The sequence below is a fragment of the Bos grunniens genome, chromosome 16 (genome assembly GCF_055505025.1).
Source record: "Bos grunniens cultivar Pamir isolate PY7600 chromosome 16, Bosgru_T2T1.0, whole genome shotgun sequence".
NCBI classification, from domain to species: domain Eukaryota; kingdom Metazoa; phylum Chordata; class Mammalia; order Artiodactyla; family Bovidae; genus Bos; species Bos grunniens.
The window spans coordinates 6003914-6027662 of NC_141180.1; the positions used below are offsets into that span (position 1 = coordinate 6003914).

At 44.9% G+C, this 23749-nt stretch overlaps 2 long non-coding RNA genes across 2 annotated transcripts in view; one reads left to right on the top strand and one right to left on the bottom strand.

Moving 5' to 3' along the window:
- Positions 1 to 669: 669 nt before the first annotated feature.
- LOC147356089 (uncharacterized) lies at positions 670 to 5689 on the bottom strand. The gene is made up of 2 exons (XR_015142607.1): positions 1574 to 5689; positions 670 to 1208 (listed from the first exon to the last, which is right to left on the bottom strand). It is a non-coding gene; the product is annotated as an uncharacterized LOC147356089 (long non-coding RNA).
- LOC147356090 (uncharacterized) overlaps positions 1735 to 23749 on the top strand; it is a 77412-nt gene continuing 55397 nt past the window's right edge. Inside the window, exon 1 of the long non-coding RNA XR_015142606.1 lies at positions 1735 to 1863. This is a non-coding gene — a long non-coding RNA (uncharacterized LOC147356090). The remainder of the gene's footprint in view (positions 1864 to 23749) is intronic.

Here is a 23749-nt window from a genome sequence, read left to right on the forward strand (position 1 = left end):
CTAGCCCACCAGGCTCCTCTCAAAAATCTCTATAAAAGGAACAATCCAAATAAAGGACGTTGTGTCACCTCCAGCCTCTTAACAAGAACAGGCAGCTTAGTATGTGTTTTTGCCATTTTGCTGCAGTTATTTGACTCTGAGTTATTGTCCTCTAAACTCCTGCAGAGTAACACATTAGCCATCTGCGTAGACAGCTTCAAGCCCAGTGTCTGGTACATCTTCAACTTCCTTTCAGCCAACATTTATTGAGCATTTACTATATGCTGTGCTAAGTGCTTTATATCCACAAACTCATTCAATTTTCCCATGGAGTAGCCGCAACGACTGTCTGCTTTTCAATGTCACGAAACTCGGTGCTCAAAGAGCTGAAGATAATTTGCCCAGCATCCCAGAACCAAGTAAGTAGTCAAAGTAGGCTGTAGAGTCAAGTACCTATGATTTCAAAGCTCCGGCTCTTAAAGCTGCCTCTCCTGCTCATTGAGAGGAAACTGGTCATGGACATGAGAAACTAGGTTTGCCGGCTTTGCGAGAGGGCAAATACTGCACTGCTTGGCCATCATCTTAATTTTGAGAGTATGTATCTCCTTGCTTCCTTGAGAAAGGGCTGCCTTTAATACCTCTTAGAACACCCAGCACAGAGCCCTCTGCAAAGAAGATTCTCAATGTATGTTTCTGTTCTCTACAAGGTTTTTGAACCAGGACCTAAGACAGGGAAGGAACAGCCAGCTTGCCTCTGCTGACGTGTGAGTGTCTCCCTCCGCGAGCACCTACTCACACTCCGCCTTTACCCCTGCTCAGCCACCCCACCCAGAGCTCTTCTTGGAGGACTTTCTCTTTCTACAAACAGCAGGGACAGATGGTGGCTCCTAGAATACTTTGTGAGCAAAGGACACTTCTTCCCATTTCTGAGATGGATGTTGATGGTACAGGGAGGAAGCCAGAGGTTTCTGATGGGATTTTACCTTGAGATTTAGACAGAAAAGAAGAAAAATTCACAGTAAATCAAGTCCTCTCAGGAAATACGACATATGTATCTGCCTTCCTAGTCATCCTCCTGCATTCTTCTGAGCCCAGTTCTTTCAGAGTCCACGGCCCTTTTCTTGCAGTCGGTGAAGCCCAGGAGTAGTGGTACTCAGTTACTACTGCCACGGTTACAGCTCCTGGGAAGCAGAGACGGAGGACTATCTGAATCCTTTCTCAAATTCATCCTGTAATAAAAAAAAAAAAGAGAGAAAAAAAAAATAGTTGGATACATTTTGCCCAGGATATTTTGTTAGCGGGCTTTCCTGGCAGATAATTTACCAAAAAAAAGGTAAATAATTTAGTGTTCTTTTTGCATCATTTGGCACAAGCGAAGCCCCCTCCTGTGCGAGCACTTGGTTGAATTATTTCTCCCGACTGGTTTTCCTGTCCCTACAATGAGGAAGGCTGCAGGGCTCCAGCTGGAAACGATAGGGAGCTCAGGCTTTGCTGTCTCACAGATGCATGGGGCTCTCTCTTCTCCTTCAGGTAGAGGGGCTAGAGCGGGCATAATAAATAAGGGAGGGGGTGGGTCAGGCAACGTGGTAGGTACTTGTGCAGATTTCTTTTTTTGGTGAGGTGAGAAGAATGAGGATTTTCAGCAGCTCCAAGGAGATCCTGAATTGGTCCATGGCTCCTCCATGTATAAGGAGAGCTCAGAGTTTTCAGTGCTACATGAAGTCAAGCTTGAGCTTGGCAGGAGCCCCTTGGGGAGAGCAGGTACAGAGGGGGCTGAAGAAAGATGTTCTCCAGTCATCCCAAGTTCATTTCCACTTCAGGCTGAGGGCCGAGGGGAAGCTCCGTCTCATCTGATTTGGTTTAAATCGAGGTCATCCATCCCAGGTGAGCTGCATTGCAGGCCTTTCCTTGTTGATGTCAAAAGGCTGAATGTGGACTTCAGAAAGGCTTGAGGGCTGTCTTGTCTGCTAACACTGATTTTATGATATGCTAAACATAACATTCAATAGCTATTACTTCCACTGTCAGAGAAACAACTTGAGCCATCTATCTTCCTCCTCAGACTATATTACATTTCTCCCTACAAATGACAATGCATTATAATATCTTTTATTATAATATTACTTATTTATCGCCAAAGGTTTTCCGGCATTAATGCTGAGGGCTCTCATCCTTTATCTGCTTTTTGGTTTATTTGTTATGAATGTCACATTTTATTTATCAAGATGGGCTCTGCTCAGAATTTGTGGAGACGGATTCACTCTGATTTACTTCTTATGCAAACCTGAGCTTTTATCCCCTTAGATTTCTCAGCACGCTAGGAGAACAGGATGGACAATGTATTCTGCCTTTTTGCTTTATCAAGGGATCCAGAAAGGAAGGGCCAGGCTTTAGGCTTATGGTTCTTGAGCCTAGAAGAGAGCGCTTCAGGTCATTTATGTCAGGGGGCCTCTCTGTAGGCAGGGCTGCAATCTTGAGCATTCCATTTAAGCAGACTTCTGCAGAAGGAGCTCCCCAGATTATTCTTGATAACTTCTTTCAAATTATAGCAGCCTTCCTAAGAAGCTCTCCTCCTCCCACACCCCAAATTAAACCTACTTTCTTAATTCAGTAAGAAAAAAAAAAGTGACATTTTTCTGAGATCTTATTTCTCTAAGAAGGGTACTAGAAAGCCCAATGTAGAAAACAGTTTAAATGGCATATACATTTGGAGGCGGTTACTATTTGTTTTATAAGGAAGAAAAAAGCTCCAGCATACTTCCTTGAAGAATGAGTCCTCTAGTTCTCCTAAGTCACTGCGTATACATCATTAATGACTAGACAGCAAAGCTTTTTTTTCCCAGTTGGGGGTCGGTAGATATGCAGGCAGAGAAGATAAAATTTAAGTGCCAACAAACTAACATTTTCTGAAAATCTGACAGAATTGCTGATATAGTCCTTGTAAAAAAAGAGAAGTGTTTCTATTGATATGTTGATATAAAAGCATCAATCCACACGCCACTTTGTTAGAAGGAAACGTGGTTCAGTTGTGCTTGAGACCGAACCTTTGCCCTGCATTTCTCTCAAAATTTCTTCAGCACTAAAATCCAGTGGTGACTGAGCCTGGGGTCAAGACAGGCCTTGAACAAATGGCCAAGTGAGGGATGTGGTTGTTGCTGTTTACCTTTGCCTCCCCACCTCGTCTACCAAGGCTCCTTTCCTGTTGCAACGCAAGACTCGTCCTATGTCTTATCAGCTTTCCTCACCTGGGCACCCAGTACCTAAATAACCCTAACAGTCGGTCCTGTTCCGCGTGCCTCAGGTTTGTTAGGTGGAAACCTGAGAGATCGGAGAAGGAAATGGCAACCCACTCCAGTGTTCTTGCCTGGAGAATCCCAGGGATGGGGGAGCCTGGAAGGCTGCCGTCTATGGGGTTGCACAGAGTCAGACACGACTGAAGCGACATAGCAGCAGCAGCAGCAGCAACCTGAGAGATTAGAGACTGATTAAAGCCCAAAACCAAATTCCTTCTTGTACTAGTTTATGTCTTTATATCAGACCATTGGGTAACAATATTATTACTCAAAGAGTGATGCTATTATGGTGGAAATTCAGACATCACAGAGAACTGGTCAGGATGTCCTTTTGACTTGGTTTAGCAGCAAAGAGAAGTTGGGAAGTTCTTCAAATCACCCCAGGTAAAGACTCACATCCTTCTGTCAGTGAGACCAGATCAAATTGTCCAGTTGGGCAGCCTTTCCCTGCCCCACACCCTGGAACCCTCCTTTCCTTGGCAACACGCTGAGCACAGGACAAAGGTGATGCTGTGACACCTTGACCATGAAGAGGGGTGTGTTTAACATCCACACAAAACACAACTGTGTGTACTTCCAGCTATTTCCCCTGAAACAGGTGATGAGATGAAAGGTCTGTGTCCGAGTGGGATGACGCCTGGGAAGGCTTACAGCTACCATTCTTGCACCTTATTCTTGCCCACCATCTTCCAAAGAACAGAAAATGGTATCGCTAAGAAGTCCCGCCTGATCAGATAGGATTTCAAAGCGACACTGTTACAGACAGGCTTTGAGCAGGGGCTGGGATGTGTGACCGGGTGCCTTGGCTGATCGGGAGGCCTTGGGTGTTGCTGGAAACTCATGTGGATCCCGTCTCAGGGTTCCACACTGGCCACTGAGGCCTTGAGCTAGTAGCCAGTCCCTGGGGACTTGGGAAGGCTCGTGAATTACTCACAAGACAGAGGGACTCTTCCTAAAGCCGTGTAGACCTGATTCCGAACGCAAGTGTAGGTTGGGAAAGTGGAGAAAGGGATGCTGAGACTCTACCGTTTATTAGACCCGTCTGCCTGTCCATCAGTGTTGTTTTTCCAAAAAAAAAAAAAAACACATCCCAAAGATGATGAGTTGAAATGAATGGAGTTTCCTTGAATTTTCTCCCATTTTTCAATAGTCCGGCTGCTACCCTTTCCTCTCCTCATTGTTATAATAAGTTCAGTTGATTTTGGGTAGACTTGTTGCCTCAAAGCAGCTGACTCTCCAGGAGGAAGGAGAACAGATATCCTTGTCTTGTTCCCAGTGGGACTTAGGCATCTTTTGCAGTGACTATGGCCCTGAGGCGTGGGCTCCTGTTTGCTGCTGCTGTGGTATCATTAATGGGCTGAGTTCAGGACGTTTTGAAAAAAGTGCAGTGCTGAGCCCTGGTCGTACATTGTTTAAGACAAAAATATCATCATTTATAGGCTATGTTGGAGAAGGAAAGGGCAACCCACTCCACTATTCTTGCCTAGAGAATCCTGTGGACGGAGGAGCCTGGTGGGCTGCTGTCCATAGGGTTGCACAGAGTCGAACATGACTGAAGCGACTTAGCATGCATGCCTGCATTGGAGAAGGAAATGGCAACCCACTCCAGTATTCTTGCCGGGAGAATCCTGGGGATGGAGGAGCCTGGTGGGCTGCTGTCTATGGGGTTGCACAGAGTCGGACACGACGGAAGTGACTCAGCAGCAGCAGCAGCAGCAGCAGTATGGGCTGTGTTTGGGAAGGGGTGCAATAACTCTATGCGTATTGTTTTCTGGCGACGCATAGACCCAAGTTCTGGGAAGTGACTGGTAGGCTCTGTGGGATGGAGAGAAAGACCTCCCTAAGCGTCTCGCCCTTTCAGTATGGGAGTCTTCTCTGGGCACACCACCTGATTCTTCAGAGTGGTTTTGACCACGCATGTTGTTCACGGCTGTTATTTATTTGAGGTGCCTCTGGGTAATGCTGAATTGGTCTCTTCGACACCATACACTTGATAACTTCTAGGGGAATGAGGTTGATAGGGTGCAGGGGGCGGGATCACCCATCAGCTTCACCCTCTCAGTGTCAGGGTTCTCAGCAAACCTTTTTTAATAGGAGGGACCCTGGAAGAAGCTACGTAGGGCGGTGTCCTACACTGGTCGAAAGGACTCTCGAGCCCATCTCTCTTCCTTCCCAAGCAACTGCTTTCCCCTCACAGCTGATTAGGGCTATGTCAATGCCCACCTCTTCCTCAGCTCCCTAGATTCAGGATTTTCCCTGGATTATTGTAAGAACCCCCTGGCTGCTCCCCACCTCCGCCTCCAGTCCTGGACTTTTTCAGTCCGCCTCATAATTTAACCACAACGGTTGTTTTAAAATGTGGACCATAGCTCCACGTGCTGTACAGCATGTCCTTGTTATTTATTTTGCATACAGCACTGGCATGTATCTGTAAATCCCAAATCCTCAATTTATCCTTCCACCTGTCCTTCCCCTTTGGTAACCGTGAGTCTGTTTTCTACGTCTGCAAGTCTACTTCTGTTTTATAAACAAGTTCTATTTGTACCATTTTTTCAGATTCCACAAATACATGATATCATATGATATTTGTCTTTGTCTGACTTACTTCAATGTGTATGTATAATTGAATCACTTTTGTGTACATTTGAAACATTGTAAGTCACCTATACTTCAACAAAAAATTAAGTTAAAAAAAACTGAATCTGACCATTTTGGCTGCTGGCTTAAAATTATCTTCATTAATCTTGGGATAAAATACAAATTCTTTTGCAAACCCACCCTGAAGCCCTTTATAAACTGTTCTTTTCAGTCTCACTTTTTATCACCATTCCCATCCTAACTTCATACTGTTTTACTTACAGCACCTCTTCGTTACCTGAGAATTCCTCAAATGCACTCCATCCTCCTTGGAATATTCTCCGTCAAACTGCTTTCCCATTTTCTGGTTAGCTTCTATTTACCCTGTAGGACATATTCAGAGATTGCCTTCGCATTGATGTGCATAGTTGATTGCATGGATCAAGTCTGAGATAGGTGTTTGTTCTTGGTGTGCCTGTAATGTTTGGACTTGCTTCTGACACAGCAGTATCTCCCTGATTTTATGTTTTCTCTTTACTTGCCTGTTTGCCTACAATAAATTAAGTTCTTGAGGCAAAGACTGTGTCTTAGTCATTTTTGTAACTTTAGTACTTGATCAATAGAGTAGTTTCTTAGCACATGGTAGATGAATAAATGTCTGACCTATGCCAGTATAAGCTAATCACTCATAAGAAAGCTGTCTCCTTTCCTCCTTCTTTTCGTCCTTCCACTCTCTTTCTAGTCTTTCTTTACTTCTTTATTTCTCTCCTAGTTTGGGAGGGTATTTTTTTTTTTTTTTCCTTGGTGCTACGTATGGAACTTCACTGGGCTTAGCAGAGCGTCATTTTCTGGATGGATACAATTTCCACAGTCTCCCCCAGGTAAATCTGTTAAGAGATTCTGAGCCCTTGCCCAGTTCCCTCCCAGATTTTATACTCTTATTGCCAACCAGACATGTATATGATTACCTGTAAGATAGCTATATCTACCTAGAGACCGCAGCACGGCCAAGATAGCCCCGTTCTCTCGCACATTCTCTAAGTATTTCAGTAGAAAGTTGGAAGGTTCTGCTTCTCCTTTCCTGAAAACAACAACATCAGAACCCTTTATTAAGTTCCTGTGGAGTGGAGCAATGGAGCAAATAGGGGATGGAGGCCTGGGAGTGAACCCGGGGTGCTGCTTTCACTGGGTAGAATCTGGTAGGGAACCATTCTTTCCTCTCTCCACCCCCATTCCTTTGGAGGCTGGGGAATGCACAGAATCTTTGGTAGTCACTCAGTTCAGTTCAGTCACTCAGTCATGTCTGACTCTTTGCAACCCCGTAAATCGCAGCACGCCAGGCCTCCCTGTCCATCACCAACTCCAAGAGTTCACTCAAACGTCCATAGAGTTGGTGATGCCATCCAGCCATCTCATCCTCTGTCGTCCCCTTCTCCTCCTGCCCCCAATCCTTCCCAGCATCAGAGCCTTTTCCAATGAGTCAACTCTTCACACGAGGTGGCCAAAGTACTGGAGTTTCAGCTTTAGCATCATTCCCTCCAAAGAAATCCCAGGGCTGATCTCCTTCAGAATGGACTGGTTGGATCTCCTTGCAGTCCAAGGGACTCTCAAGAGTCTTCTCCAACACCACAGTTCAAAAGCATCAATTCTTCAGTGCTCAGCTTTCTTCACAGTCCAACTCTCACATCCATACATGACCACTGGGAAAACCATAGCCTTGACTAGATGGACCTTGTTGGCAAAGTAATGTCTCTGCTTTTCAATATGCTATCTAGGTTGGTCATAACTTTCCTTCCAAGGAGTAAACGTCTTTTAATTTCATGGCTGCAGTCACCATCTGCAGTGATTTTGGAGCCCAAAAAAGTAAAGTCTGATACTGTTTCCACTGTTTCCCCATGTATTTGCCATGAAGTGATGGGACCAGATGCCATGATCTTCATTTTCTGAATGTTGAGCTTTAAGCCAACTTTTTCACTCTCCATTTTCACTTTCATCAAGAGGCTTTTTAGTTCCTCTTCACTTTGTGCCATAAGGGTCGTGTCATCTGCATATCTGAGGTGATTGATATTTCTCCCGGCAATCTTGATTCCAGCTTGTGTTTCTTCCAGTCCAGCGTTTCTCATGATGTACTCTGCATAGAAGTTAAATAAGCAGGGTGACAATATATAGCCTTGATGTACTCCTTTTCCTATTTGGAACCAGTCTGTTGTTCCATGTCCAGTTCTAACTGTTGCTGCCTGACCTGCATATAGTTTCTCAAGAGGTAGGTCAGGTGGTCTGGTGTTCCCATCTCTTGAAGAATTTTCCACAGTTTATTGTGATCCACACAGTCAAAGGCTTTGGCATAGTCAATAAAGCAGAAATAGATGTTTTTCTGGAACTCTCTTCCTTTTTCGATGATCCAGCGGATGTTGGCAATTTGATCTCTGCTTCCTCTGCCTTTTCTAAAACCAGCTTGAACATCTGGAAATTCATGGTTCACGTATTGCTGAAGCCTGGCTTGGAGAATTTTGAGCATTACTTTACTAGCGTGTGAGATGAGTGCAGTTGTCCATTAAGTTCTTTCCAGACTTATGGCAGAATTTCACGTACTTGCCCAAACAGAAATGGAGGGTGACTTCCAGACCGAGGCTCCTAGAACTGAGGCGTGAGCCATCCTTCTCAGACCCTGGCCGCTCCACCAGCCTGGTCTGAGGGCAGACAGTGACACTCAGATGCAACCTGCGCTGGGTGTGCCCAGCACTGAGGGTAAAGCTTCGTGTTAGTGCTGAGATCTGCAGGCTAGCGGTCCCACAGGGAAACCTGGTCTCCACTGGTTGATACAGTCACTGAAATAAAATGGTCTCCTCACTTAAAGTCTTCTGCTGGGGATTCCGTGGGAAGAGGGAGCTGAGCGTCGTGGACACTAACACTTCTGCAGCTCTGCTTGATCTGACCCCCGTCATCCTTACCTGATCTTCCCACGGTGCTGCAGTCAGATGGGCCTTGAGCTGTTGTTTTGCCGCAGTTGACATTTCTTGTTTAATTTCTGCACCATCTGTCCCACCTTCCTGCTAAGATCAATTCCCACTTCCTTTCGGGAGGTGCTTCTGATCCACTTTATGATTACAATGGGCTGCTGATCATGGCATTGAGTACCCCTGACTGCAGTAATGGACACAAGACATACTCATCCTGACCATTCATCCTTCCACAAGTGATTGGGTCAAGAGGTGGAACTATGAACCGCATTGATTTAATCGGAAAACTTCTTAAAGCAGAAGTTTTAAAGTGCGTACATTAAAGTGCGCACGTAAGAGGCCTCTCTCTCCTTCAGATTCTAAGAGAGGCTGGTTTGAGTGCAGAGCATGCTTCCTGCTGCAGAGCGTTCGTGTGCAACACGTGCAGATGAGCATTGTCAGCACACACAGCAGCAGAGACGAGAGCTGTAGACAGAGAAGCCTGCCAGTTTTGTGAGCTAACAAATCCCCTCCTTGTTCTATCACTAATCCAAGTTGCTTATCTGACAGTCTTCACAGAAAAAAATTCTTACAGATTCACCCAGAAGTAGTCAATCTCCTCTTTCTGAGTGATGCGTGTGTTTTCCACGTCCCTTCCCTCCACGCTCTGGTGGTAAATACATAAGTGACCCTAGGTCCTTGGTCCCATCTTTCTGGTAAGCAGGCCCTCCACTCTGAGAGCCTCAGGGCTCTGCAACCATTAACCTTGTTTAACCAGAGGTCAGATGGATGTCCTCTCCAACTTCCTGACCCTGCTGGAAACAGAACTCTGAGCTGATAAACATAACTCACCCTCAGTCTCGTGAATATCATTCCTGGGACCGTCTATTCAGAAACTCTCAGAGGTGATTTCCTCATGTTGTACTTCCAATTATCACCTTCTCAGTTTTCTTCCACCTTAGAATACTAGCAGTACATCATCAGAAAGGGCGAAGGAGGTGGTGCTTTGTGTCCTATTGGCAGGAAGTGACATTGGATAGTCAATTCAAAGAGAAGCTTGAAACACAATAAACAGCAAGAAAAGTGCCTCGAACCGGGGTCCGGCAAAGGTCAGGACAAAGACTGTTTCCTGGGAGCGGAGCCCAGAGCACATCACGATGCCTCCACTGCCCCTAGAGCTTCCTGCATAAGCAGATGCTCCTAGTGCAGACCCTGAGACAAGGCAATGATAAACTATGCTTGAGTTCCTTGGTTTTCTAAGGCAGGGACCTATAAAATTCATTAAAATAGTACTAGGATTAATTGTCTCAAATACTTGGCATTCAAAGAGTTAAGTTCCAGTTTTTTTTTTCCTAGAAAATGTATTTATGTAGAACAGCCCTTTCTCTGATCTGGGTCGATAAGGTGTGCTGTGTTGTTTATCAATATAAATAATTTGCAGTGTGGATATCTCCGTTTTGTTTATATGCACACTCTTTAGTATGTGATAATGTTGGTGAAAGCATTTTGTAAACAGTAAACTGCAATGAAACTGTTCTTTATCGCTGTGCCTCATGGGCAGTCCTGAAGGGCACTATTTCTGGCTTCTCCCTGGAAATTCCTATACTAGAGCCAATCTCAAAGTTTAGTGCAATCAAACTCTTCTGGGAACCTGTTAAAAGTGCAGATTCCTAGGGCCCATTCTCAGATAATTCTGATTTAATGGCTGTAATGTGGAACCCAGAAACCTGCATTTTAATAAAAGGGGCTCCCGTCGTCCCCCAGGGACTCTCACACAAGTAGTTCAAAACAAACCTTTTAAAAATAATGCTCTCTGCTTCTCTGGAGCCTCCAAGTGCCCTGGAATGCTTTCATTCCATTTCAATGGGTCTGAGAAGACATTTCTTCTGTGCTGTATCCAAAGTCAGAACCCAGACCTGAATCATTGCACAGAGGCTGGAATCATAAAATAAAAGAGGATCTGGTTGAGGTGACTGAAATAAGTTACAGGAAAAAATAAAGACTTCCTAAGTCAAGTTTTAGATGGTGGTATAATTAGAATTATTATCCATTATTTATGTGGCAGATGATGTTCATGACGTGCTTGATGACTCTGTGTTAATAGGCAGTGTCTTTGCTGAAGGAGAACGTGACATTGGTCTATCTTTTCTCTCTCCTGCTTCCCTCCCACTGTATCTCTGCTTCTGCTGAGCCCCAGCCAGTTCTGATGGCATTCCAGGTTTGCCACCGGGTAGGGATTTGTGATAAAGAAGCAAAGCCACGGCTAAGAGTCTGATGTAGAAACTGGACCTCCTCCTACAGGGCGTCCGTTGTTTGGTGATGGCTGCTACCATCACCAAAAGGTAGCTGCTACTGTTCCTTTCCCACCCTCTTCGTGCTGGACATTTGGCAAATTGATCGCATCAAATTCTCACAACAGCCTTGCAAGTAGATGTTGTCTCTTTAAAGATGAAGAAGCTAAGGTTCAAAGAGATTAAATGACCAACTCGTGACAACACCACCAGCGAAGAGTGGACCTAGGTGACCCTGAGTGTAACTCCCAGGGCTTTGTCACTATTTTTCAGGGCATCAGGGCTCCCAAGGGCCCTCAGAGGGAAGCGGGCTGCCCAGCTTGTCACTTTGGTAGCTCCGCAGCGTCTGTTTGGTGTTCTGCCCTCCCTACGGTCAACAGCGATCTTTGCCAGGTCTTATTGACTTTAATTAATCTTCCTTGGGTTCTTCCAGCACCAGAGCCTGGACTCCTTATTATTTCCTAAAAGAGCACTTTTGGTAGAACGGGATCGATCTCAACCTGAAGGTTTCTGAGAATACAAAGTACCTGGTCCATGTGATCCTAGCTCTGCAGATAAACTGCATTAGCTCCACGATTGCCTTTGCTGTGCCAAATTACTATTTCTCTTTCCTTCACTTGGCTATCGCATTTCAAGAAGTCAAGACCTATCACATGAAGTTGTATGTCCTAGGAGGAAGGGGAAATGCAAAGTTAAGCACAGCCTGTCAAGACAAGGGGCAATTGGGCTTGAAAAATCCCTGCTCTTCAGGGGCACTGATACCCTGCTTTATTGTAATGAAAGTTCTCGTGCCCAGTGTCCTCTGACAATCTGACTTTAATGGGGTTACTACAGCTGGGGTAAAGCATTTTATATGGAACCAGGTTTACATTATCCTACTCTTTAGAGATCTTGCTTGCAATGCTGTTCAAATCCTTTAATCCATAAATAGGATTCCAGACAGCGCTGGGCTTCCTTCCAAAACTGTAATCTTCCAGTATATGAATTATTACCAAAAGATTAGGGTGTTTCTAGTAATAACATTTCAAATAAATCAGCTTTCATGGAGGAACAACAAACTAATATTGGAAATAACAATATAAAGACATTTATATAGCCACTTGCTAGAATAACTTCCCTAACCAGGGGCTTCTTTTCTCATTTACATTCATTCTGTTTGAAAAGTCTTTTTTCATTTATCATCAGCTACTGGCTTTAGCCTTAAAGCATGCCACATGTTCCCAGGTCCTGGACTTTCTCAGTCCCTTCTTTGAAGCCTATGAAAGGACCAGATCTGTTTACCCAGGAATGGTCAGAGGTGTTGACTACTGTCCCTAGAAGCCCCAGATCCCTTTGGATTTTCTCTTTGGCTCTGAGTGAGGGTGTAGGAGGGAGGTATAAGTAAATTTCAAGCTGAGAAATACTCTTGGGGGGCTTGTATCAAAGTTCATGAATGAGACCATGGACTAGAAGAGAGGGTTCCTTGAAGGGTCTTAGAAACTGAGTCTTTTTTGGTGACACTAAGATCTCTGCTGACCCCACATGCAGGCACCATGGTGATGACTCCAGGCCTGTGTGAGATGAGGTAAGGGTACTTGGTTTAGACCTGGATGAATTCTGGCTTCATCATCGACAAGTCTGGAATCCTAGACAAATTCTTTTACCCTTCTGTTCCTCCATTTCTCATCTCCTAAATGGGGATACTTACTATCCCATGGGATTATTGAGAGGATTAAATGAGCTATCAGTGGTACCATTAGCTCAAATATGAGTTCTATCTCTCCTTTCTATTGTTCTTTTTACCCGTTTGAATTCATGGCAAGTTGGCTGATGAGAAGCGCTCCCCTCTCTTAGCCACAAATGGCTGTTTTGAGAAATGCCTCCAGCCTAGAAGCTGGGATACCTGGTTCAACTTCCATTTCTGTGGCTAAGCCACTGTGACCTTGAGTGAGCTGTCATACTTCCAGGACCCTGTTTCATCTTCTATTAGAAGAAAAGTGTCTGGCTTCTCCCTACCTTGTAGGGTGAGAAAGGAGTAAAGCCAATATACTTATATGAGATAACTTTTAAAGGAGACATTTAATAGTCATAGCACTATAATGTTAGAAGGGGTTATCTATCTAGGAAGGGAGGGAATTAACAGTCATTAAAAGTACTCACCATGTTCAAAGTGCTTTATACGCAGTGGCATATTTAATCCCAGCAAACCCATTAGAGAGGTGGGTTATGCCCAATTTACAGAAGTAGAAGCTGAGACTCAAGGAGTCACATTTAGTGACTTAAACCCCTGGTGAACACAGATAAAATGTGGCAGAGGCAGAACACAAACCCAGTTCTGTAGGACTCCAAAGCCCACTGTGTCCCCGCTGAACCATGTTTCCCATCTGTAGTTCTCATTTTACAGGTGATAGAACTGGGAGTCAGTCGATGTCAAATCAGTCATCTATGGACTTAGCTGGTTAGTGAAAAATTCAGGACCAGAACCCAATTTTCCTGATTGCTATTCTTGAGACCTCTCCTGCCCCCAACAAAGTGATATGAATCATGAAACCTAAGCCTCTATCTTTCATTATTATTTCAAAGATGTTTTGTTTTCATTTCTGATAGATTTTCAGCAGACAGAGCCTCCTAACATTTTAGCTCTCAGAACTCCCTTCTTATATGAAAAGGTTGGAATAGTTGATATCTTTGGTTCCTTCTAGCTCAAAAATTCTATTATTCTTATGACCCTCCATTCCCCAGAGCAGTTAATGATCTGTAAAGAAACACTTAAATGCGCAGGTTTACTACCCTCTCACTCTGCGAGCTAGAGGGAAGCCAGCTATTATTTTTCTTCTTCAAAAGGGAGATCTGAGACCCACATTGCTTGAGCAACTAACTCAAGGACACTGCTGATCACCGGACTGAGCCAGGCCTGCAATGCTTGAGGGAGATTCATATTTTCTTCACCTTTTAACCTTGATCTTTAGCAGAGGGTCTTGACATAGTTTGTGTTGGTTTAGAGAACAAATAAACTCATGCCTTCACGGGTAAGTTGAACCCAGGCTTCCCTACTCCCAGTGTAGATTATTAGCAGCTCCATTTACCCACAAAAGCTTTTGTAATGGAGACAACTTGCCTATTTTCTGAGTGCTTCATATAGTGGGCTTTCCTGAAGCAAGGTAGACCTGACGGGGTGTGGGGAGGATTTCAACAGGAGGATGTCTTACTTACGGGTCCTGAGCAGCGGGTCTGAGCACTGACCTGGGAGGGTGCATGATGCAGTCTACTCCGACTCAATTTAAGGCTGCATTAGCGTCCTCTTAATGGAACGCGAAAGGGGAATGCCTGGGGAAGAGATGTTTGTGAATTGTCTTCTCAGATTAAAGGGCCTTTGGAGTAGAAAGCATTGGCCCTTTGATTAACTGAACCCTGCACTTTATATTTTTGGGCTTTTAAATGAACAGGGAAAAGAAAAGAGGAAAAACACCACTGTGTTTTTGGAAGCTCGTGTCATTTTTTTCTCTCTTTCTCGCCCTCCGCTTAGCTGCCCCCAAAGGCAATGATGAATGGCGTGAACTACAAAAGGGAGCCGCCGGGCACACAGGGCCCCGTCCTGTTTCCATCAGGGCTGCTCAAAGGGAAGTCTGCACCACACGTCGTGTCCCTCTTTCCTCCCTAAACAAATGTTGTTTTACTGAAGTGGTGACAGTCTGATTTAATTACAGGGAGAAAGAGAAAGTTCATTCTTCTCTGTGGACGGCGTGGGTAGGTTGGGAACCAGAATTTGCCAGTCTCCAGGGCCCACTGCTCAATGGCACATTCTACCTTGGTTTCCCCATCTGTTTAAAAGGGAATAAAGCTTTCCTAGCTGTCTCAAGGGGAGGGAAAGGACTGCTGTTTACAAATTGATCTGATGGCCAAAAGTATGGGAAAGGGGAGAAAAGGGCAGGGGAGGGGCTGTGAACGCATAACTTTATACACTTGTTTCCTATTAGAAGGAGAGGTGGGGATGGGGCCAAATAAAGGAGATGGTTGGGACATATTTCTCCTTGGGGAGTTTTTGGAATATACCAGCTGCCTGTGGCCGCTTCCTCCAACATTTGCACAGATATTTTTGTTGAGATGATATTCAAAATCCTAAAAGCAGAGGGGTGGACTCTTTGACCTAGAGAAGATCATTTCAAACCATGATTCTGGGACACTGATCTTTGCTTTGGGAATTGAAGACAATGTATCTTCATTGAAAGGCTCTCGTCCTCCTCCCAGCCCACCGCACAGGGATGGTTCCACTCATTAGAGGGCAGGCCTGTTTCTCAGGGACCGGCCCGCGCTTCTTAAACAACCATTGTCTCCTGTCCTATTCAGCTGTCGGCTCTTTTCCCATGCTGCTGCTGACTTTCAGTCTGAAAAGAGCCCTCTCCCTGCTGGGCAGTGAAGCAAGTTTCATCCAAAAGCGCTGTGAGCCCCCCACCCCCACCCGCACTGTGGACCATGGCGAAACAGCAGGCCTCCTCCTAATATCAGCTGGCCCCAGTCTTGTGAAAATAAGGAGACGGAGGACGAGTAAATGAATAACTCTTATCTCTATTTCTAGACATTCTTGGTACTGGGCAAAGAGATTATGTGGAGTCAAAATATGTTCAGCCTAGGAAATGAAAAAAAAGAAAAAGAAAAAAAAAAAGATGAGAAATTGACCTAGGATAAATTGGACCATACGTTTATGTTTAGAAATTAGGCAAAACCCCAAAGATATCATGTCACATCACCTGGGGGAAGTGCTAGGACCAGGAGTCCAGATATTCAGGTTCTGGTTTCAACTCTGGAGCTAACAAATTAGCTTATCTGAATCCAACATGCTGCAAGGCTAGTGAATGACAGTGAATCAGTTGACCAGAGGGTGAGCTTAGCTGACTCTGTATCTGTATGAAAACAGATCTGTTCATAGGCATGGAGCATTCGATGGTACATAAAATAGCAGTAGCCTTACACATGGGAGACTAGGTATTTCCTGCATTCTCTAGACATGTCCATCACAAGCGTAAAACGTCTTTACTCTTTTGCCTTTTGGACTCTAATTTATTTTGAACAGATTTAAAACAGAGACGAAGGAGAAAGAAAATTCTTTGATTTTGTACACAATAGAATTTTAATTATTATTAAGGAAGTACTCCTCAAATATGAAATATGATACACTAGAACCCCTACCCAACACCAGTCACTCTTTCCCTTTCTCCTGGGGTGTCTTAGGGTGAATCTCATTTGGAAAGTTCCAGAAAGGACAAGCTAGCACAGAATTGCTGTGGCTCCTGTCCCAGGGTTGCCAGTGGTGGAGGCAAGTAGAAATTCAGCTTTGGAAAAAAATGGAAAGGTGAAAAGTTCATGAGATGTTTGAAGCTAAAAAATGAAAATCGTATATCCACTAGAGGAAAGAAAAGAGGAAGTTTCTAAAATTGCTAATGGGATTAATTTGCCCACTCTCCCTTGAGAGGCTGGTTCATCCCACACTTCAGGATGTTGTGGATCTCTTGCATTTTCCTGCTGTCTTATGAGTTTTTTTGTCATGTGACTTCCCCTTTCTCCCTTGCTCTATTCTTTGGCATCCTTTCCCTTCACCTCGGGCTTCCAGATAATCAGCCCCATGACGCCAGGTGTCTTGCTCCCGTTCAGCATAATTGAGTTTTCACATTCACTTGAAATTTGGGCCCCTTCGGAGCCGGCCAAGCCTGGTAATTAAAATGTCCCCTTCATCTCTAATTGCTTCATTTAGCATCTAGTGCAAGGTTTAGGAGCACGTGTGCCCTCCACAGCGATCGGTTGTGCCCTGGATAACTGTGTGGCTCTTGCCCTGGCTATGGAAGGTTGGTCTATTCCGGGGTTGGGCAGTTTTGAATCTCAGCCCTCTTCTTTGACCCACTGTGCTCTTCTCACTTGTTGGAAAGCATATTTTTAATATCTCTGCCTTCCTGGGTGTCAAGAGGGGCCAGTCCATGCCTTCCTCAGAGACAAGCTATTACATCTCCCAGCAAACCTTATGGCAGAGGCCACACATTCTCACCTGAGCCAGGTAAGGAGGTGGGGAGAAGCTCTGGTCTGGGAGGGGCAAAGTCAGAGTTTGAGTCCCAGCTCTTCAGGCCCTGGTCTGTAAGTATCTCATGGCGACCTTGGCAAAGTCTCTAGACTGAGCCCAATATGACCCTGATCTATCAGTGTCTCATTGCGACCTTGGGAAAGTCCCTAGATTGAGCCACAAGATGACCCTGATTTGTCAGCGTCTCATCGCGACCCTGGGAAAGTCTCTAGATTGAGCTGCAAGACGTCCCTGATCTGTCAGTGTCTCATTGCAACCTTGGCAAAGTCTCTAGATTGAGCCGCAAGATGACTGTGGCAACCGAACGAGGGAGGTTTTGGAATGTCTTAAACGATAAAGACTTTATGTTATGATTGTGACACGGAGGCTATCTGGGACCTCGAGTGTAACACACTTCTCTCACTTGCAGCCTCTGAGCATGGCTGTTGGGGAGGTGACCACATCCCCTAGACATGAGCTGTATTGGGCAGGAGGCGGCAATGATGGTTATGTGGATTTGGGAGTGGGCAACTCTGCTGCAAGAAGTGCCAAGGCTATGATTCTGTACCTCTCTTCTCTATATTGCTCTTCCCAAAGAAAGTGTGGTTGGGAGGCAGGGGTAGGTACTTCCCACTAGAGGGATGCTGTGATGTCACCGCTGTCCTGCTCAGGAAGGGTGGGTAGCAGGAGCTTTTGCTCATAATTGGAAGACTTGGCCAAAGTAGCAGATTCCAGTTAGATTTGCTGGAAACACTTTCAGGTGTTGGGTGAAGTCTAGCAAAGTGGTCTTTTCTGCTCAGTGCTGGTGATATTAAGACTTCTCTCCACTGAAAGTGAAGGAAAAAAGGTCAAAGCATTGCCATTTCCACCCACATTTTTTCAGTGAACTGAACAATGCTTTGAATCTAGTAACTTGTATCTCGTGAGCATCACAAAGTAATAGGGCTTCCTTTCATAGGATGTATGTGTGTGTGGATGTGTGTTTGTGTCCTTACATATGTGTGCCTGCGCACTTGTAGGTAGACGCAGTATGGAGTGGGGGGAAGTCATCATCTTCTCATGGGGTGAGATACTGTGAGAAGAAAAATCCCAGAACTGGACATCTGAAACTGGTTATTTAGGGGAAAGCATATCCTTGTTGAGTACCAGATTTATCAAATAAAAATACATGATGCTCAGTTAAATTTGAATTCCAGATAAACAATGAGTTCTTTCTTTTAGTATATATATGTACAATGGGCTATTTGGAACATACATTATAAACAATTATCTGTTGTTTATCTACAGTTCAGATTTAGCTGGGCATCATGCATTTAATCTGGCAGTTCTACTTGTGGCGGTGTGGTAGGCAGTATCAGAGTCTCTTTGGGTCATGAAGAAAGCACACAGTTGTTATTGTTTTTCCAAACTTCACAGTGCCTGGGAGAGTCAGAACCTTGGGGGAGGAAGTTAAAGACTTTGTACCAAGTCAAGTGTTTGGCAACTTCTGCTGTGTAGCTTGAAACAGTGAGAAAATCACCCAGTTAGTTATTCAACATAGGGTCTCAGGACTCTGTGTTTATTCAGGATTAATCTTTTTTATCCTTTCATTTGAAAACCACTTTTTGAGTACCTACTGTGTTCCAGATACTGTGTCCCTGAGTAACCACAATGGAAAACTAATTATAATACCGTGTTGTTGGACTACCTGGATTTCAAGGGAAAAGAACAGACATATTCAAGAAAGCTCAAAATTGAAGAAGTAGGTTTTTCTATCAAACACTGCATGTTTATCTCAGATTTTCTCTAAGTTTCTGTTCTGTTCTCCATTTTACCAACCACCTTTTTCTACTTACTAATTCTCCATATGCTACCAAATGGCTTCCCTGCCACCTAAAATTATATATCCTTTCAGTTCCAAAAGTGCTTCCCTGGTGGCTCAGACGGTAAAGCGTCTGCCTGCAATGCGGGCGGCCCAGGTTCAGTCCCTGGGTCGGGAAGATCCCCTGCAGAAGGAAATGGCAACCCACTCCAGCACTCTTGCCTGGAAAATCCCATGGACGAAGGAATCTGGTGGGCTACAGTCCATGGGGTCGCAAAGAGTCGGACATGACTGAGCGAGTCCACTCACTTCAGTTCTAAAACTGCCCCTCAGTATTGTATCTCTGTGTATCTTAAACACTTGGGAAGAATTTGACTGGATAGCTTGTCTTTCAGGCACTCATCAGTCTACGCCATGGCTGTTGCGTCAGATGTTCAGCTGAGGTTAAGTCAGCTATGGTGGGATTGGGGAAGAGGCAAGAAGGACTTGCAAAATACCTAGCATATTCTGTTCCTGGTTTTCTCTCTCTTTTTTTTTTTTTTTTCACATGCTTATTTCTCAAAGTATCTCTGACTAAATAAATTATTATTTGTAAAGCTTAGTAGTGAAGGGGCTTCCCTGGTGACTCAGATGGTAAAGAATCTGCCTGTAATGAAGGAGGCTTGGGTTCGATTCCTCAGTTGGGAAGATCCCCTGGAGAAGGGAATGGCAACCCACTCCAGTAGTCTTGCCTGGAGAATTCCATGGACAGAGGAGCCTGGCGGGCTACAGTCCACGGCGTCTCAAGAAGCCAGACACGACTGAGTGACTTTCACTTTCACAGTGGTGAAGAGTCTATCGTCTGGAATCAGACAGATTGAGTTTGAATCTTGGCCCTACCATTTCAGTTTTATTATGTCCTCAAGACAGTCACTTAAAATTTTCTATTTCTTAGTGTTTCACCTCATAGAGCTGCTATGGATGAGAAGCCGAGCATTTAATGCATGCATGCTCAGTCGCTTCAGTCAAGTCTGACTCTGAGACCCCGTGAATTGTAGCCCGCCAGGTTCCTCTGTCCATGTGATTCTCCAGGCAAGAATGCTGGCGTGGGTTGCCATGCCCTCCCCCAGGGGATCTTCCTGACACAGGGATCAACCCCGAGTCTCTTACATCTCCTGCACTGGCAGGCGGGTTCCTTACCACTAGTGCCGCCTGGAAAGACTGAGCATTTAATAAATGGTAGCGATGATTGTTGGTGTCATCACACATGCAGACACGCATACCCAACCTCCCCCCTTCAGAAGGCAATACGATGTCATAACCCGCTATTCCATCCAGAGTCGATGTCAAAAGAGCCACGTTAAATGCTAGGTACAGGTTCCTGGTCACATCTGTTTCTTCTCTGGTTATATTCCAGTAGACTTAAATATAAAACTTAATATAAAGGTAGACATAAAAAACCAGAAAATTATGATAAAAATAAAAAGATACAATGCAAATTATAATGATGATTCCTACTCAAAATAGGAAGAAGAGGAACTTTGTAGAACATGCAGCCTATCTTGTAGGAAATCCGGTTAGCTATGTAACACGGGGTGCCCTTCCTGACCCTTTTCTAAGTGTAGCCATTTGTATTTGTGGGTGACAAAATATCGGCGGAGGCCTGAGTAATCTATGCCTCTTTCTAAGACCCATTCAGTTTGTGTATGAAAATTACAGCAACTCTTAAAATGGGCCTGAGCCTTTTAAAAATAGCCTGGTACCTTTAACAGAAACCAGCCACTTGCCCATGAACACAGGCACAAAAAACTGCTCTGCCCTACAAAGGTTAAATCTCCTGTGACCCACACTTACCGAAAGACAGACTTGTGACACCTCCATGCCTGCTGCATAGAAGCATCTCCAGCCTCTCCATGCGTTACTTTGATCTCTAAGTGTCTGCTGTGCCTATCTCAAGGTGGGGAAAAGAGGGCTTATTGACTTACGTTGTAATGGCACAAATGCTTATCCAGGTGGGAGTGCTTGAGAGTCTATGGTTCCAAGACTTTTGGAGCGTCCTTGCCCTTGGTTTGGTACTGATGGGAAATGGCATTTATGTCCTGAGACAGAGGAGATGGTTACATTTCTGTAGCACTGGGAAAGGAAATGGCAGAGTCAAGGCTGGATATCAGGAAAAGGGAAGAGAGTTCCCAAGGTACTTCTTGCCCTTTCTGAGTCCCCTCTATCCCTGGGGCAAGGGGACATAAGAATACAGTATCTTCCAAAGTCCTAGGGTTCAATAGTAAACATAGTGGGAAGTGATCATAGCCACATGGGCGTGATCTAATGTTCACCTTTGGGTCAACTAACTTGTGTTGAGGTCTACCACAAGTTTGGTTCCCCTGGTGGCTCAGTGGTAAAGAATCTGCCTGCCAATGCAGGAGACATGGGTTCAATCCCTGGGTCAGAAAGATCTTTTGGAGAAGGGAATGGTTACCCACTCCAGTATTCTTACCTGGAAAATCCTATGGACAGAGGTGCCTGGTGGGTTATAGTCCATGGGCTCGCAAAGAGCTGGACATGCCTGAGCGACTAACCAACAACACGACCATGTGTTGAAGGAGTTCTCCAGCCTAAACGTCAAGAAACTTTGGTTCCCGTCAGAGCAGCACACTTGTGTGCGCTCCACACTTGCACACATAACCCTCCCTGTCCCCTCTCCCACAGCATGCCTGTGCTAGGAACATGGAGCAGATTTCTAATGTGGGGGCGCTTCAGAGAAGAGTTAATGCTGGTTTTGCCAAAGCCATCACCAAAGGTTTAATGAAAGTGACATCACTGCAGCACTACATTAAATGCTTGATGGCTTTTAAATAATTTGGGAGAAGAGAATGAGCATTACAGGCTGGGGGTGGGAACAATTTGGAGAGAGAGAGAGCGCCAAACCATAACCTGTTAAGTTACTGAGGAGAGAATGAATAAAATGTGTGTGAGTGTGTGTGTGTATGTGTGTGTGTGTGTGTGTGTGTATGTGTGTGGGTGTGTGTGTATTTGGTGAAGGGGCAGTAACGGAGGAGGTGTGTAAAGACACCAGGGTAGAAACACGCTTATTTTTCCCGTAGTTATAAAAGAAAGGCTTTTCGTGCCTCTCCTATCTGACCTGTCCTGGGTGTCTGTGATGCTTGTAATCACATTTCCACACTTAGGGAGAACATACATTCCACAGATGCCTTTTCTTTGTACAGGCAGACTCTCCACACAAATTCCCAACCACAGAAAATGCTGCATTAATTTGATTCAGGAGCACCTTTCATGATAACATCTTTCCAAAACACACAGACCGGCTCCGTCTCCTCTTTCTCCCTTTGATGTATCAGCCTTGTGGGACTTCTGGGAAAGCAGACCCTTCCACAGGCTCAAGGGCCCCTTGCCACTCCTCTGCCTCCTTGCCGCTTAACGCCTTCCTTCCCTTCTCCGACTGGCCACTTCAACTCCCTTCCCCGTGAGAAATACATCGGTTTGTCTTCATCTGCGGCACGGAGGTCCCTACCGCCTACGTTCAGGGAGGCTGCATACCCTGCGCCTCCCCCGCCTCCTCCTGACACAGAGTCACTGGGCCCAGGCAGGCCTCTGTAGCAGTCTCACAGAGTCTCTGTGATTCTGGGCTCTGCTCTGAGAAGCAATCTGACTAGCGGAATGCTGGACTCTGTGATAGTGATGCTAAGTGAAAATAGATTTCGGAGAAAGGATATCCCGCCAGGGTGGGATACAGTGGCCAAGGAAAGCGACATGGGAGAAGTGGGGTCTGAATTGCCTTTTGCAGGCTGAGGAGAACTTGGGTTAGTTAGAGAAGAATGAGGGACTTCCCTGGTGGCCCAGTGGTTAAGACTCCAGTGCTTCTAATACAGGCAATGCAGGTTCAATCCCTGGTCAGGGAAGTAAGATCCCACCTGTGAGGATAACCAAAGAAACAAAGCTGAACGTTAAAAATTAAACAAAACAAAATGTGTAGGAACATGGTACTACATTTTTTAAAAAGAGCAGAATGGAAGGCATGATGGAAATTTTGATCGTGCCCTGGCCATTGATGATACAATGCCAGATGAGATCAGTATAGGTTAGGAGTGCATTTCCCTGCAAAGTCCTTGGCTTGGATGCATGGAGTTTGAAGGGCATCCTAGGCATGTTTCCGCCTCTCATCGCCCATTCCCTACTGGACTAGCCATATCACCAACATTAAGCTATAAAGAGATTTCTTTCAGCAAGGAGAACTCTTTCCTAATTCCAGCCTTTTCTGAAAGGTCTGATCAGCTTCCCCTCTCCTCTCCTCCCCAGGGCTTTTTTTTTTTTTTTTTTCGCTCCAGGTTGATGGACTCCCCTGATATAAGAGGGAGAGGGAACTGCTAAAGAGTTGTTTGCTGTATATCTTCATCAATGTCTGGGCAGGCGAAAAGGGAGAGGCTGACTCAATTAAGTGGAACAGCGATGGGGAAAGGGGTGTGGTGGGTAGGGTTTTAGGAAAGGATGGTGCTAAATCAAGCACATAATTTCCAAAGTGCCATCAGTCAAAATCAGCTCTCAACAAACGTGTGGTCAATTTTTAAAAGGACATTTTAATGATGAAATGACCATCTTTGAGACTATTTTGTGAGTAATTGAGTAAAATTCCCTAGTGAAAAATGTTTGGCATCAAGTTCTTAAAAATGCTTCCTCTTCTTTGCTCCCTAATGGACAGAAGCACAACCAATCTCTAATCACATGAAACACAGCTCTCCTTTCCAGCCTGTGATTACGGAGGGGTCCCAGAGAGATGCTAGTTCAGGACTCTGTAACTTGTCCATTAAAAGAGCTGGAGTTATGTGGGAGTTGTGTGTGTTTTCTTT